Below are 15,845 nucleotides of genomic sequence, written 5' to 3' on the forward strand. Positions count from 1 at the left end.
CTTGCTGCATGACCCACGTTTTCTTGAGATTCAGTACATGAACTGATATCCTGATATTTTCCTTTAGCATTTGCTGATAGATTTTAGAATTCATTGTTCCATCAATGATGGCAGCCGTCCTTGGCCAAGTGCAGCAAAACAGGCCCAAAGCATGTTACGATTACCATCATAGATGATAGGAGGTTCTTATGCTGTAATGCAGTATTTTCTTTCTGCAAACATATAGCTTCTCACTTAAAATCTCTATCTTGGCCTCACCCTTCCACAAAGCATTATTCCAGTTACCTATTGATGTGCCCAGGTGAGTTTTAGCAGTGACATTTTAAATCGCATTGCCTTTCTCCTTGCAATCCTGCCATGATCGCCATTGTTGTTCATTGTCCTTCTGATGGTGGACTCATGAACAATTACATTAGCTAATGTGAGGAGAGGCCTTTAGTTGCTTAGAGGTCACCTTGAGTTCCTTTGTGACCTCACAGACTGATGTAGCTTTAAGTCAAATTTATGCAGTAATACAGAAATTTTTGAGGGGTTCACAAACTTTCAAGTAAATACTAGGTTTACAAAAGAAACATAAGATTTCATCAAAGGGATTATTCTCCCCCAAACTTATATGAGATTGTACATTTCCTATGTATAATCACAACACCTGATGCCCTCATTTCTGCAAGCTCCTTAATATTGATGTCCCATTCTCCTATTTTCCAAAATGGACACAGTAGAGGTGTGGAGAGAGATTTGGAAAGTGTTAAAGGAGTATTCCCATGTCCAAGATTCTATCCCAATATGTAATAGGTGTAATAATAATATTAATAGCAAATACCTCCAATTGGAAATGTAGTATAGTTCTTCTGATTAGCTATGTTGCTTAACCCATGTGCAGGGCATAGCAGTAGCTTAGGTATCCATGGTTACGACCACTAGCAAGTAACTAACTGTTACTATGAGTGGTCGTAACCATGGATACCTAAGCTACTGCAATGTCCTGCACATGGGGGTAAGAAACATAGCTAATCAGAAGAACTATACTACATTTCTAATTGGAGATATTTGCAAAGTTTATTATTATTATACCTATTACATATTGGGACAGGATCTTGGAGATGGGAATACCCCTTTAACCACACTTTGACTGACTTTCCTCTGATGTGGAATAGACACATCACTTTTAGGTCTGGGGTGGAGGATAGTGTAAATGGAAATAATGGGTTCCCCGGCTCTATGCCTAGTTTACAGTAATTTAGTTTCATTTGTGGACTGAACCATCTGGTTTGCGCATTTCAGGTTCTTTTTCGGACTGTAGCAATGATGGTCCCCAACTATGCTCTGATTGCGGAGATCTGCCTTTATTCTTACGGTTTTCTGCACGCTAAACCTCTCTCGGTGAAGATGGTAATGACTTACCGGCTGTGCTCGGAGCCGCTCTCGTCCCAGTTCCATTATGATTATGGGATGCGTGCAGTAAAGGCTGTGCTGATCGCTGCTGGCAATCTGAAGCTGAAATTCCCCCATGAAAATGAAGATATTCTTGTAAGTTCTGAACTGTTGGTCGCTTTACATCTCGTATAGGATAGCATTACCATCTTACCGAGAAGCATTTGGATCACAAAAATTAGAGCTGTATGATTTTATAGTAGCAGACAGAGACTTGCAAATAATTTCTGCACATTACTGTTCCTGGCTTGTTAGATCTCATCTGTGCAAAAGTGTCAAAACTATAGTTGTTAAACACGTAGCTTGTTCATCTTATGGGACAGTTTTGATTTTTAACTTAAACACATGTATTTTAGGCTAAAAATCATTTTAACAATTGGGTTTTATTAAAAATTTTGCATCGCTTGGCTTTCACCGGCTTTTTGATTCCCTGCACATTCAATTTTGATAAGGTCTGTGGTCATAAATAAACTGAGAGGAGCTCAGAAAAAAACAGATAAAACATTTACAAACTCCCCGTCAGCCAGCAAAAACGAGTTCACTGACAGTATCTCACTTAACTCATTCTGCAGCCGGCAATTAACAGTGCAACACAGAGGCCACATGTATTCCCTATGGAAAAACAATTCTGCAGCATATTTTAGTGCAACTCAGCAGCGTTCCATTCCTATTTTATCATTCCTGGAAATGTAGGAATTAATTGAAATCTGTCAATAACGAGTACCCTACACAGTCTGACAATGTCACCACTGTTTGGGCACAGTCAGATTGTATAGGGTTGTCCCCTATATAGATTATATATACATTATATATCATTTACACATACATTTCCAGGAGGTATAACAGAGGGACGATACAATGTAGAGTTTTAGGAAAAGAGGTTTCATCCTTATTTTTTGGAGAATACTATTCTTTACTAATACAGACATACCACAAGAGCTGACTGCTCCTTTGTAATGGGGTTCCTCACTTTTAATATTGTTTCATGTCATATTGTATATGAATTATTTTATCATTTAATCCTTTTTCATTCTATTTAGCTCTTGCGGTCAATTAAGGATGTAAACGAACCCAAATTTTTGTCTCATGATATTCCTCTGTTCAATGGGATTACCAGTGACCTGTTCCCTGGCATTCAACTTCCGAAAGCCGACTATAAGGTATTAAAATATAATAGTGTCTTAAAGGGGTTTTCCAAGACTTAAAGAGGACTTGTCCCTCGCCATAAATATGTAAATGCCGCTGTTCTCCTGACTCCGGCATTGTTTTTCTTTTCCTCCTGCTCCTCTCCGTTCCTGACATCTGTCGCTCTCCTCTAGCCCTTTAAGCCAACTGGACAAGGCCTTCCTGAAGACTCCCACAGAGAGGACATGATGACCACGCCCACTTGGCTAATAAAAATTATGAACTAGATTTCTATAAAGAGGCTATATCTCAGGAATGGAGAGGCGCAGGAGCAAAAGAAAAACAACACCGGATTCAGGAGAACAGCGGCATTTACACCAGGTAATAAAATTGCATATTAATGGCAAGTGATAGGTCCTATATAGCTGGCCAGCTATCATTTGGATGACAGTTATCTTTCCCGGCTCCCCCATATTCAGGAATGCTCGCTCCTGTTTTCTCTATGACAGAGTCGCTGCCAGAATCATATGGCAGCTGCTAATTTCAGGGTCAGAAAGTAAGGATTGGGTGATTAAATTCCAACCGCCCGATTTTTATGTCCCCCAACATAATCTGTCATGAGGCCCCCATACACAGTAGATGGTAGACCAATCCCATTGAAATCACCCGATCCTGATCCACTGCTTTGGAATTGGGTTACATGACCTTGTCACTCATCGTCCGGTCCCATTAGTGCAACCTGGGCAGCTGCACAGGGGCACCAGAGGTAAGGGGGCTCACTTACACCTCCAATGCAAGATGATCTGATGTAGAAAAAAAAATGGTTAAAACATCTGAGAGTGATTTATCGCTAGTTTAGTTGTAGGTTATGGAGACATTTTTTTTTAGATGAATGAATCGATTTGCAGGAGACTGATCCAATGGCCAGGTGTCATGGGTGCGTCAGATGTGACAGACAGTTGCCCTGCAGTTGGTTGCAGGAGATCCCTTCGTTTGGCATTACAGACATCTTCTTAGCGGTCTCACTGTAGGACCCAGCGGCTACCTCCCTCCTGTTCTAATTGACAATCAGGCCTGGGTGTTTAAATACTTCCTGGTTGCTACACAGAGGTGCCAGTGATATTCACATGACCCCTTGTGAAGGCTTGGAGCAAGTGCAGTTCTTACTTCCTCTCTGGTGCTAAGAGGATGTGTGTGCCATCTCTCTGAAGTCGACTCAAGCTAAGCTACTTCCCCTGTGTCTGTCTACCCTTGCTGTCTTTAGTTGTCAGTGGGGATCGACTAGTGCTCACCCCCCCTTCCCTATCCAGGGCCAAACGCTAAGGAAATACAGGGATAGGTTCCTGTGCGGCAATTGGTGAGGAACCAATATAGAGTCGGTAGGGGAGACAGGGTGATTGCAGATCAGCCTAGGAGGTCTCCATTTCCCCCTTTCCCTAGTGTCTGGGCTCCCTTCCCCTCATCCCTTTGTGTCGCACTTTGTCTTTCCTACACTGTGCGTGACATCAAGTCAGTGGTGGGCACTGAATGAGACCCCTGAGAGCCACCTTATTTCTTCCTGCCCCCCGGCTCTTCTTCAGATTAGCCGGCCTGGCATGACGTTATGGTTGCAGCATGATGTACACCAGGCCATATAATCAGAAGAGGAGCCGGGGATGCCGGCAGCTAAGAGGCGGCTCTCAGGGGTCCTGTCCAGCGGCCACAAAATGCTGATCTGGGTCCTGAAAGTGTATTCTCCCACCTCTAATTGGATCCACTGTAAACAGACTGATGAAATATTTTACCTTCCTTTTGCTCAGGATTTACTGGAATGCGCACAGGAGAGCTGTGCTGGACACAACATCCAGCCCGAGAAGGTCTTCCTGGAGAACATGATCCAGACGTATGAGATGATGATTGTCAGACACGGGTAAGCTGCAACTACAGAAGTCCATGGGACGGGGGATTTATTCTTCGCTGTTTCCATTTTATACAATGGACCATGCTGCATTTTGTTTATCCCGTACAGTTTTATGTTGGTTGGTTGGAGAGCCGTTCTCTAGAAAAACGAAGGTCCTCCACGTCCTCGCTGATACGCTGTCTCTTATGAATGAGCGAGGGTGCGAAGAAGAAAAAGTGATTTACCGGACAGTGAACCCTAAAGCCATCACCATGGGGCAGCTGTTCGGGCAGTTTGATCCAGTGTCACATGAGGTTCGTCTATGATTGGAATTATTGTTTATAATACTAATATCTTTGCTGAAAATGGGAAACTCTCCCCTTTTATGGCTTATGGACATGGTAGAAGGGGTTCCTTCAGAGACATAGACCCCAGCCATACATTGCCGGGCAATCATTTTATTATGACTTACTCCCTGTTTGCACAAAAATTGGAAACTGTTTTATTTTCCCCATCAGACATGGAAGCAACAAATTGTATTATTTATGCCAGAAATTAGCATAAATTTGCATACTTCCAGCCACATTCTGACTAGACTGTGTCTGGCCTCACTCAATACACTTGCTTTGAGTGAGGTCACGCACTTCTAGTTGGCATGTGACCGCATATATGCAAATCACTTACTTGCGGTCTCTCCCGGTGCCGGCACATTCACTTCAATAGGGGCCACGTGTAGTCAATACATGTGTATCATCAATATCATAATCCCAGGCATTCCGTTTAATAATCCTTTCAATTGTGGGATTGTATTGGATTTCATGGGAAGAGTAATTTTATTGATGCCTCTCTTCATTTGCAGTGGACCGATGGGATAGTCGCTAATACTTCCCGAGAGTTTCTGAGACCCCGTAAAGAAAATGGGTTATCTTTGATGGACCTATTGATACGCTAAGGATAGAAAGAATGAACACAGTCCTAGATGATAATAAAAAGGTAACTCTCTATTTTACTTTGTGAAAACTTTTTTTTTTTTTAACCGCTTCCCGACCGCCCACTGTAGATAAACGTCCGGGCTACCTGGGCTCTGTGCAGCGCGGACGCTTAAAAACGGTGGGTGGTCCCGCAGCGCTCAGGACCCCGAGGGTCCTGCAAGCTCTGCGGGTGCGGTGGAGAGCGATAGCTCTGACAGGGAACATCATCGGGACCTGATTGGATCAGGTCCCAGTGATGTTAACCCTTTGCTGTCTTCTATATGCCGCGATCTATAGTGATCGCGGCATATAGAAGACAGCAGGAGGAGAGGGGGTCGTCTACTTACCTCTCCGACGACCCCTGATACCGTCCAGGACCTGGCGTTGCTATAGCAGCTGGAGGTCACATGACCGCCTCCAGATCTGCCATATACGGTGTCCTGCGAGGCTCAGCCTGCAGCTGAAGCCTGGCAGGAGACACTGACTGTGAAACAGTCAGCAAAGATCTCATGTAATGTAATACATGTCTATTACATTACATGAGATCAGTGATCAGAAAAATAAAAATTAATGTCCCATACAGGGACTAAGTAAAAATGTAAAAAAAAAGTAAAAAAAATGTTTTCAAACTACTAAAAAAATCAAAATAAATAAAAATAAATAAATAAAATATTAAGCCAATAAATCCTTATATTTATGCAAAAACAAAAAAAGTACACATATTTGGTATCGCCGCATCCGAAACAACCCGAGCTATAAAAATGTCACACTAATTAACTCCTTCTGTGCACACCGTAATAAAAATAAATAAAAAACGGAGCAAAAAACGATGCTTTTTCCTCATATCGCCAAACAAAAAGTGAAAAAAAATGCGATCGAAAAGCAAAATGGAAATAAAAATGGTACCGCTGAAAACATCATCTTGTTCCGCAAAAAACAAGCCGCCATAGAGCTCCATCAGCCGAAAAATAAAAAATTTATAGCTCTCAGAATAAAGCAATGCAAAAAAGATATTTTTTCTATAAAATTGTTTTATTGTGTAAAAGCGCCAAAACATAAAAAAATATACAGTAAGTGTAGTATCGCTGTAAACGTACTGACCTGAAGAATAATGCTGCCTCATCACTTTTACCACATGCAGAACGGCATAAAAAAAAACTCAAAAAACAATTCCTGAATTGTTGGTTTTTGTTAATTTTACCTCCCAAAAAAAGGAATAGAAAGCGATCAAAAAATGTCACGTACCCAAAAATGGTACAAATAAAAATGTCAACTCGTCCTGCAAAAAACAAGCCATCACACGACTCTGTCGACCGAAATATGGAAAAATTATAGCTCTCAAAATATGGCGACACAAAAACTAGATTTTACAAAAAAAAGTGTCTTTTAGTGTGTGACAGCTGTCAATCATAAAAACTCAATATGAATCTGGTATCTCTGTAATCGCACCGACCCGAAGAATAAAGTAATCTCATCACTTATACCGCATGAGGAACGGCGTAAAAAATAAATAAAACCAATTCTTCACCTGCTACTGATTTGTTTATTATGTCTCCCAATGTGCTCACCACACATCTAGATAAGTTCCCTAAGGGGTCTAGTTTCCAAAATGGTGTCACTTGTGGGGGGTTTCCACTGTTTAGGCACATCAGGGGCTCTCCAAACGCGACATGGTGTCTGCTAATTATTCAAACAAATTTTACATTTAAAAAGTCTAATGGCGCTCCTTCCCTTCCGAACCCTGCAGTGCGCCCAAACAGTGGTTTTCCCCACATATGGGGTATCAGCGCGCTCAAGAGAAATTGCACAAAAAAATCTGGGGTTCAATTTTTCCTGTTACCCCTGTGAAAATAAAAAAAATTGAGTCTAAAGTAACATTTTTGTGAAAAAAGTTAAATGTTCATTTTTTTCTTCCACATTCCAAAAATTCCTGTGAAGCACCTGAAGGGTTAATAAAGTTCTTGAATGTGATTTTGAGTACCTTGAGGGGTGCAGTTTTTAGAATGGTGTCACTTTTGGGTATTTTCTGTCAAAAAGACCCCTCAAAGTGACTTCAAATATGATGTGGTCCCTAAAAAAAATGGTTTTGTAAATTTTGTTGGAAAAATGAGAAATCGCTGGTCAACTTTTAACCCTTATAGCTCCCTAACAAAAAAAAATGTTGGTTACAAAATTGTGCTGATGTAAAGTAGACATGTGGGAAATGTTATTTATTAACTATTTTGTGTGACATATCTCTCTGATTTAAGGGCATGAAAATTCAAAGTTTGAAAATTGCAAAATTTTCAAAATTTTCGATTTTTTCACAAGTAAACGCAAGTGACATCGAAGAAATTTTACCACTATCATGAAGTACAATATGTCACGAAAAAACATTCTTAGAATCAGGGGGATCCGTTGAAGCGTTCCAGAGTAATTACTTCATAAATTGACAGTGGTCAGAATTGAAAAAATTGGCCCGGTCACGAAGGCAAAAACAGGCTCTGGCGCGAAGTGGTTAAACTATTCCCGACTGCCCATATGATGATGCCATGTGTTTGGAAGCTTCTAATAGTTTTTTGGGCAACATCTGAGTTAATTAGAGACACACCTGTGGATGTATTTTAATGCACACCTGAAACACACTGCTTCTTTGTGTAGCATCATGGGAAAGTATAAATAAATCAGCCAAGATATCAGGAAGAGAATTGTGGACTTGCACAAGTCTGGCTCATCCTTGGGTACAATTTCAAGATATCTGAAGGTGCCTCGTTCATCTGTACAAACAATTATATGCAAGTACAAACAAGATTGGAATGTCCAGCCATCATACCACTCAGGAAGGAGACGGGTTCTGTGTCCCAGAGATGAACGTGCTTTGGTCCGACATGTGCATATCAACCCCAGGACAAAAGCAAAAGACCTTGTGAAGAGGATGGCAGAAGGTAGTAAGATTGTCAGAGTGACAATTCACAGTGAAACGAGTACTGTATCAACATGGGCTGAAAGACCACTCTGCCAGGAAGAAGCCATTACTCCAAAAGAAACATAAAAAATCCAGATTAATGTTTGCAAATGCACACAGGAACAAAGACCTTAATTTTTGGAGACATGTCCTGTGGTCTGATGAAACTAGAATTGAACGTTTTGTGTATAATGACCATCGTTAAGTTTGGAGGAAAAAGGGAGAAGCTTAGAAGCCTAAGAACACCATCCCAACTGTGAAACACGGGGGTGGCAGCATCATGTTGTGGGGTTGCTTTGCTGCAAGAGGGACTTGGTTCACATCACAAAATCCGTAGGTGGCTTCATGAGAAAAGAAGATTATGTGGCAATACTGAAGCAACATCTCAAGACATCAGCCAGGAAGTTAAAGCTTGAGCAGAAATAGGTCCTCCAAATGGACAATGACCCGAAGCATACTGCCAAAATGGTAACAAAGTGGCATAACCCCTTCGTGACCAAACCAATTTTTTTAAATCTGACCAGTGTCACTTTATGTAGTAATAACTCTGGAATAACATATCCCATAGCTTTTGAGACTGTTTTTTGTGACACATGATACTTTATAATAATGGTAAATTTAGGCTGATATGGTTTGCGTTTATTTATAAAAATATCAGAAACTTGGCAAAAATGTCTTAAAAATTGCACTTTTCAAACTATGATTGATTATGCCTTTAATCCCAATAGGCATACCACACAAAAACAGTAATAAATAACATTTCCCTCATGTCTGCTTTACATCAGCACCATTTGTAAAATGTTGTTTTATTTTATTAGCATTTTAGAAGATTTAAAAATGTAGCAGTTATTTTTCATTTTTTTCAAGGAAATTTACAAAACTTATTTTTATAGGGACCTGTTCAGTTTTGAAGTGACTTTGAGGCTGCGCGCCCACTGTGCGTTTTTCAAGCGTTTTTGCTGCGGAATTTTCGAAGCGAAAACGCTTAAACGCTTGGTAATGCGTGCCCCATGGTCCTCAATGATAACCCGCATGTGCGGTGTGTTGGTATATGCAACAGTTGTGGACTTCTTTGTTTGTGTGAAGGAGGACTTTATGCTGATCTGACAGTAGATGGCGATGTTGTGTAAAGTTTCCTTGTTTACTGTATTGTAAAAGAAAAAAAGTCTCTCTTGTATTTTCTATTTTGTTCTTACTTCCTGATGCAGTACTGTGTGACTGTGCGTTTTTTCCTTTACCTCATGTTCTGAGAAGTAAAAGCTTGTTATCCCCTGTAATCTGCTCTGTGAAGTTTTATACTGCAACTGTGGGTATCCAGAAGCTGTGCAACACTGTGCACATGCTGCGGAAATTTACGCTGCGGATTATCATTGCGGAAAAATCTGAAGCATATCCATTAATTTTGCGGAAAAGCGGCGTAATTGCCGCCATTGACTTCCATTGAATTGCATAATATCTTAATGACCACATGTACACATGTGGATATTAAGTGATTCAATGTGCGGACGGTACCCGGGTCTGGAGAAGAGGAGACTCTCCTCCAGACCGGGGTACAATAGTACCTGTAGTTAAAAAAGAATAAAATAAAAAATAACATTATACTTATCTTCTCATGGCCCCCGGTCTCCTGTATGGTGCGTCCGGTGTCTTCGGCGGCTCGTGGTGGTGTAAAAGGACCTTCCATGACGTCATTTAGTCATGTGACAGGTCACGTGACCGCTGATGTCGGCGGTCGCTTGACCTGTCACATGACTAAATGACGTCATGGAAAGTCCTTTTACACCACCACGAGCCGCCGAAGACACCGGACGCACCGGAGAAGGAGACCGGGGGCCATCGGAAGGCGAGTAGAATGGTTTTTTTGTTTACCATTTTTATTCTTTTTTTAACTATTAACTTGGTCACACTATATAAATCCATGCCGGTTGCATGGATTTATATAGTGTGACCAAGTTGTCAAGCACTTTTCCAAGTGATGCTAAAATCGCTTGGAAAAGCGCTTGACAACCCGCATGCAAAAATGCATGCAAAAAAGCTTGACAAACGCTTCTACCTGGCGGGAAAAACGCATGTAAAATCCGCATGCATTTTTCCTGCCAGGGAGATACAGAAAAAATCTGGAGCATTTTTGCTTCGTGGGCACTTAGCCTGCGAGTCTTATATGTTGGAAACCACCCAAAAGTGTTACCATTTTAACCCCTTTAAAGCCCATGACGTACTAATACGCATCTGTGCCCTGGGCTTTAAGAGCCTGACCCGTATTAGTACGTCATCGCGATAGCGCGCGCACACAGGCTGTGCGGGCGCGATCGCCGCCGGGTGTCAGCTGATTGTCACAGCTGACACCCGGTACTATGTGCAGGGAGCGGTCCCGCACCGCTCCCAGCACATTAACCCCCGCAATGCTGCGATCGAAGTTGATCGCAGCATTGCGGAGGCAAGGGGAGGTGATCAGTATACTCACCTCCTCTTCCGGCCTCCAGCGCTGTCTGCCGCGGCTTCCCGGTTGTTGCCATGACGACCCGATGTCGTCATGACAACATCCGGGTCACCAGACAGCAGTAAGATTGGACATGTGCAGTGCATCTCCAAACTATCTTCTCCCTGTCCAGCGCTGACAGCCTGCATGGCACAGGGATGGTGCTCCATCCCTATGCTGTGCAGGCGATCAGAATAAAAAAAGTGAAAGTCCCGCAGTGGGACAAAGTAAAAAAAGTGTAAAAACTCCCAGAAAGTGAAAAAAAAAAAAAAAAAAATTGTAAAAATATAAAAAAAAAATAAAAAAAAATAATCCACTAAAAATAAAAATATAATGTACCCATCAATAAATATTATTATGAAAAAAAAACAAAAAAAACAATCAAAGTACACATATTTGGTATCGCCACGTCCGTAACGACCTGGCCTATAAAACTGTTCCACTAGTTAACTCCTTCAGTGAACACGGTAAAAATAAAAAACAAAGCAAAAAACAATGCTTTATCATCATACCGCCAAACAAAAAATGGAATAACACGTGATCAAAAAGACGAATATAAATAAAAATGGTACCGCTGAAAACGTCATCTCGTCCCGCAAAAAACAAGCCACAATACAGCTCCATCAGCCGAAAAATCAAAAAGTTACAGCTCTCAGAATAAAGCAATGCAAAAAAATATTTTTTTCTATAAAATAGCTTTTATTGTGTAAAAGCGCCAAAACATAAAAAACTATATAAATGTGGTACCGCTGTAAACGTACTGACCCGAAGAATAAAGTTACCTTATCAATTCTACCACACCCGGAGCAGAATAAAAAAAAAAAAAAAAACAATTCCTGAATTGTTGGTTTTCGTTTATTCTGCCTCCCAAAAGCTGGAATAGAAAGCGATCAAAAAATGTCACATGCCTGAAAATGGCACCAATAAAAACGTCAACTCATCCCGCAAAAAACAAGCCGTCACATGACTCTGTCGGCCAAAATATGGCAATGCAAAAACTAGATTTTACAAAATATGTGTCTTTTAGTGTGTGACAGCTGTCAATCATAAAAACCCAATATGATTCTGGTATCTCTGTAATCGCACCGACCCGAAGAATAAAGTAATCTCATCACTTATACCGCACGAGGAACGGCGCAAAAAATAAACGCTAGGGCTGGGGTTGTGCTAATGTTAGGGTTGGGGTAGTTTTTTTTTTCAAAAGTAAAGAAAAAGAAAAAAAAAAAAAGATGACGATATGGCAACTAGTGTTGAGCGCAAGTGCTCGCTACTTGAGTTTGCATCGGGTGCTCGGGTATGCATTGAGTATCGCGGGTGCTCGAGTCTCCGCCCCATATGCTTCGCGGCCAAAAAAACCTCGCGGGGATTGCCTGCCATGCACGAGCGATCCCCGCATGTTTTTTTTGGGGGGTCTAATAACCGTGAAACATGCGGGCGGGGACTCGAGCATTTCACTTGAGCAACCGTGATACATGGTGCATACCTGAGTACCCGATGCAAACTCAAGTAACGAGCACTTGCGCTCAAGAGTAATGACAACTTATTCAATATGATGACCTAATGTTATCAAATTCTGTGTCGTACCTCTGGGTTCAAAATGTTCACTATACACCTTAATAAAATCCTTGAGGGGTATAGTTTCCAAAATGGGGTCACTTGTGGGGGAGCTCCACTGTTTAGGCACATCAGGGGCTCTCCAAACGCAACATGGCGTCCGCTAATTATTCAAGCAAATTTTACAATCAAAAACTCAAATGGCGCTCCTTCCCTTCCAAACCCTGCCGTGCGCCCAAACAGTGGTTTTTCCCCCCATATGGGGTATCTGCGTACCCAGGGGAAATTGCACAACAAATTTTGGGGTCCATTTTTCCCTGTTACCCCTGCGAAAATAAAAAAAATTGGGTCTAAAGTAACATTTTTGTGAAAAAAGTTAAATGTTCATTTTTTTCTTCCACATTCCAAAAATTCCTGTGAAGCACCTGAAGGGTTAAAAAAGTTGTTGAATGTGGTTTTGAGCACCTTGAGGGGTGCAGTTTTTAGAATGGTGTCACTTTTGGGTATTTTTTGTCATAAAGACCTCTCAAAGTCACTTCAAATGTGATGTGGTCCCTAAAAAAATGGTTTTGTAAATTTTGTTGGAAAAATGAGAAATCGCTGGTCAACTTTTAACCCTTATAGCTCCCTAACAAAAAAAAAAATTTTGGTTCCAAAATTGTGCTGATGTAAAGTAGACATGTGAGAAATGTTATTTATTAACTCTTTTGTGTGACATATCTCTCTGATTTAAGGGCATAAAAATTCAAATTTTGAAAATTGCTAAATTTTCAAAATTTTCGCCAAATTTCCGTTTTTTTCACAAATAAACGCAAGTGATATCGAAGAAATTTTACCACAATCATGAAGTACAATATGTCACGAAAAAACATTCTCAGAATCAGGGGGATCCGTTGAAGCGTTCCAGAGTAATTACCTCATAAAGTGACAGTGGTCAGAATTGTAAAAATTGGCCTGGTCATTAACGTGCAAACCATCTTGGGTTGTAAAGGGGTTAAACACTGCACCCCTCAACGTATTTAACCCCTTAAGCCCCGGAGCATTTTCCGTTTTTGCATTTTCGTTTTTTGCTCCCCTTGTTCCTAGAGTCATAGTGTTTTTATTGTTTGGTCAATATGGCCATGTGAGGGCTTATTTTTTGCAGGACAAGTTGTACTTTTCAACGCCATTACTAGCTTTACCATATCGTGTACGGTAAAACGGGAAAAAAATTCCAAGTGCGGTGAAATTGCAAAAAAAGTGCAATACCACAGTTGTTTTTTTTTTTTTTTTTTTTTATCACGTTCACTGACTGCTAAAACTGACCTGCCGTTATTATTCTCCAGGTCATTACGAGTTCGTAGACACCAAACATGTATAGGTTATAGTTTATTTAAGTGGTGAAACAAAATTCCAAAATTTGGTTAAAAAAAAAATAAAAAAATAGCGCCATTTTCTAAGACCCGTAGCGTCTCCATTTTTTGGGATCTGGGGCTGGGTGAGGGCTTATTTTTTGTGCACCGAGCTGAAGTTTTTATTGATACCATTTTGGGGTAGATACGATGTTTTGATCGCCCATTATTGCATTTTATTGCAATGTTGCGGGGACCAAAAAACATAATTCTGGCGTTTAGAATTTTTCTCTCGTTACGCCGTTTACTGATCGGATTAATTCTTTTTTTATATTGATAGATCGGGCGATTCTGAACGCGGCGATACCAAATATGTGTGTGTGGATTTTTTTTATTATTATTTTATTTTGAATGGGGCGAAAGGGGGGTGATTTAAACTTTTATATTTTTTTAATTTTTTTTTTTTTTTAAAAACTTTTTTTTTTCACTTTTTGCATGCTTCAATAGTCTCCATAGGAGACTAGAAGCAGCAACTATCCGATTGTTTCTGCTACATACTGGGGATCAGCAGATCCCCTGCATATAGCAGAATTGGTCCTGTGCTATGAGCGCCGACCACTAGGTGGCGCTCATAGCGACCAGATCATGACAACCACAGGCGTCCGCTGCAGACCCTGGGTTGTCATGCCCACCCATCGGTGACCCGCGATCACCTGACGGGGTCGCCGGTGGGCGGGGCTTAGGACGCGCTTCCAGGAAGCGCGCGTTAAATGCCGCTGTCGGAGATTGACAGCGGCATTTAACATGTTAACAGCCGCGAGTGGATCGCGATTCCACCCGCGGCTGTTGTGGGCACATGTCAGCTGTAATAATCAGCTGACATGTGCTCGGTTCACTGAGGGCTCAGCGCAGCAGCCCTCACTGAACCGGGGGGAGGCCAAATGTGTGTACTAATTCGGCACCCGTTAAGGGGTTAAAATTGCTTTCATATAGTTCATTAACCCTTCTGGTTCTTTTCAGGAAGTAATGGAAAGTGGAATGACAAGAATGAAAAAGTTTATTTTTACAATCTAGATTTTGATAACTTCTGAACAGGCAATTATAGCCGGCATACTTTAAAGGTAGTTATTTGGCCATGAACTGCCAATGCAAACATCAGGACCACACAATCAAGATATCAAGGTGCCGATAAAGTTAAAAGGAAGCCCCCACACTGTGTTAACTATTTAGATTCTATAATCACTATTGACAACAGAATCAAAGGGGTTAAACGTCCATGGTCTGTGCCAACACTGATCATGGCTGATGCAGCAAGTTGTCAGCTATAATGTACAGGTGACAGCTACAGGATAGTCACCTGTCGGGGAACGCTAGTCTCTTATATTGCAGATCAGTAAAAAGACGTCTATTGGTCAATAAGGGGTTAAGGATAACAAAGTCAATGTTTTGGAGCGGCCATCACAAAGCCCTGATCTTAGTCCTATTGAAAATGTATGGGCAAAGCTGAAAAGGCCGATGCGAGCAAGACGACCTACAAACCTGGATCAGTTACACCAGTTGTGTCAGGAGAAATGGGCCCAAATTCCGACCTCAGAGTATGTGCCCACGTAGCGTTTTACAAGCGTATATGCTGCGGACTTTCCTCAGGGTAAACGCTTGTGAAACGCTAGGTAATCTGCCCCCCATGGTCCCCAAGGGGAATCCGCAAGTTCTATGCCCATGCTGCGGATTTTTCCGCAGCGTTTTTGATGCGCGCAATAATCCACAGCATGTCAATTAATTTTGCGTTTCCGCAAGCGGAATTGCCTTTGCAAGCAATAAAAAACGCAAGGCAATTCCGCATGTGGAAAACGCGCGATAAACGCAGGATAAACGCGCATGGAATTCCGCATGTGGAAAACGCGCGATAAACGCAGGATAAACGCGCGTGGAATTCCGTATGTGGAAAACACGCGATAAACGCAGGATAAACGCGCGTGGAATTCCGTATGTGGAAAACACGCGATAAACGCAGGATAAACGCGCGTGGAATTCCGCATGTGGAAAACGCGCGATAAACGCAGGATAAACGCGCGTGGAATTCCGCATGCGTTTTTCCGGGAGAGGACATGCGGAAATGAAGCAGAAA

The sequence above is a fragment of the Phyllobates terribilis genome, unplaced genomic scaffold (genome assembly GCF_046119375.1).
Source record: "Phyllobates terribilis strain yellow unplaced genomic scaffold, ASM4611937v1 Scaffold_13__5_contigs__length_258822181, whole genome shotgun sequence".
NCBI lineage: Eukaryota > Metazoa > Chordata > Amphibia > Anura > Dendrobatidae > Phyllobates > Phyllobates terribilis.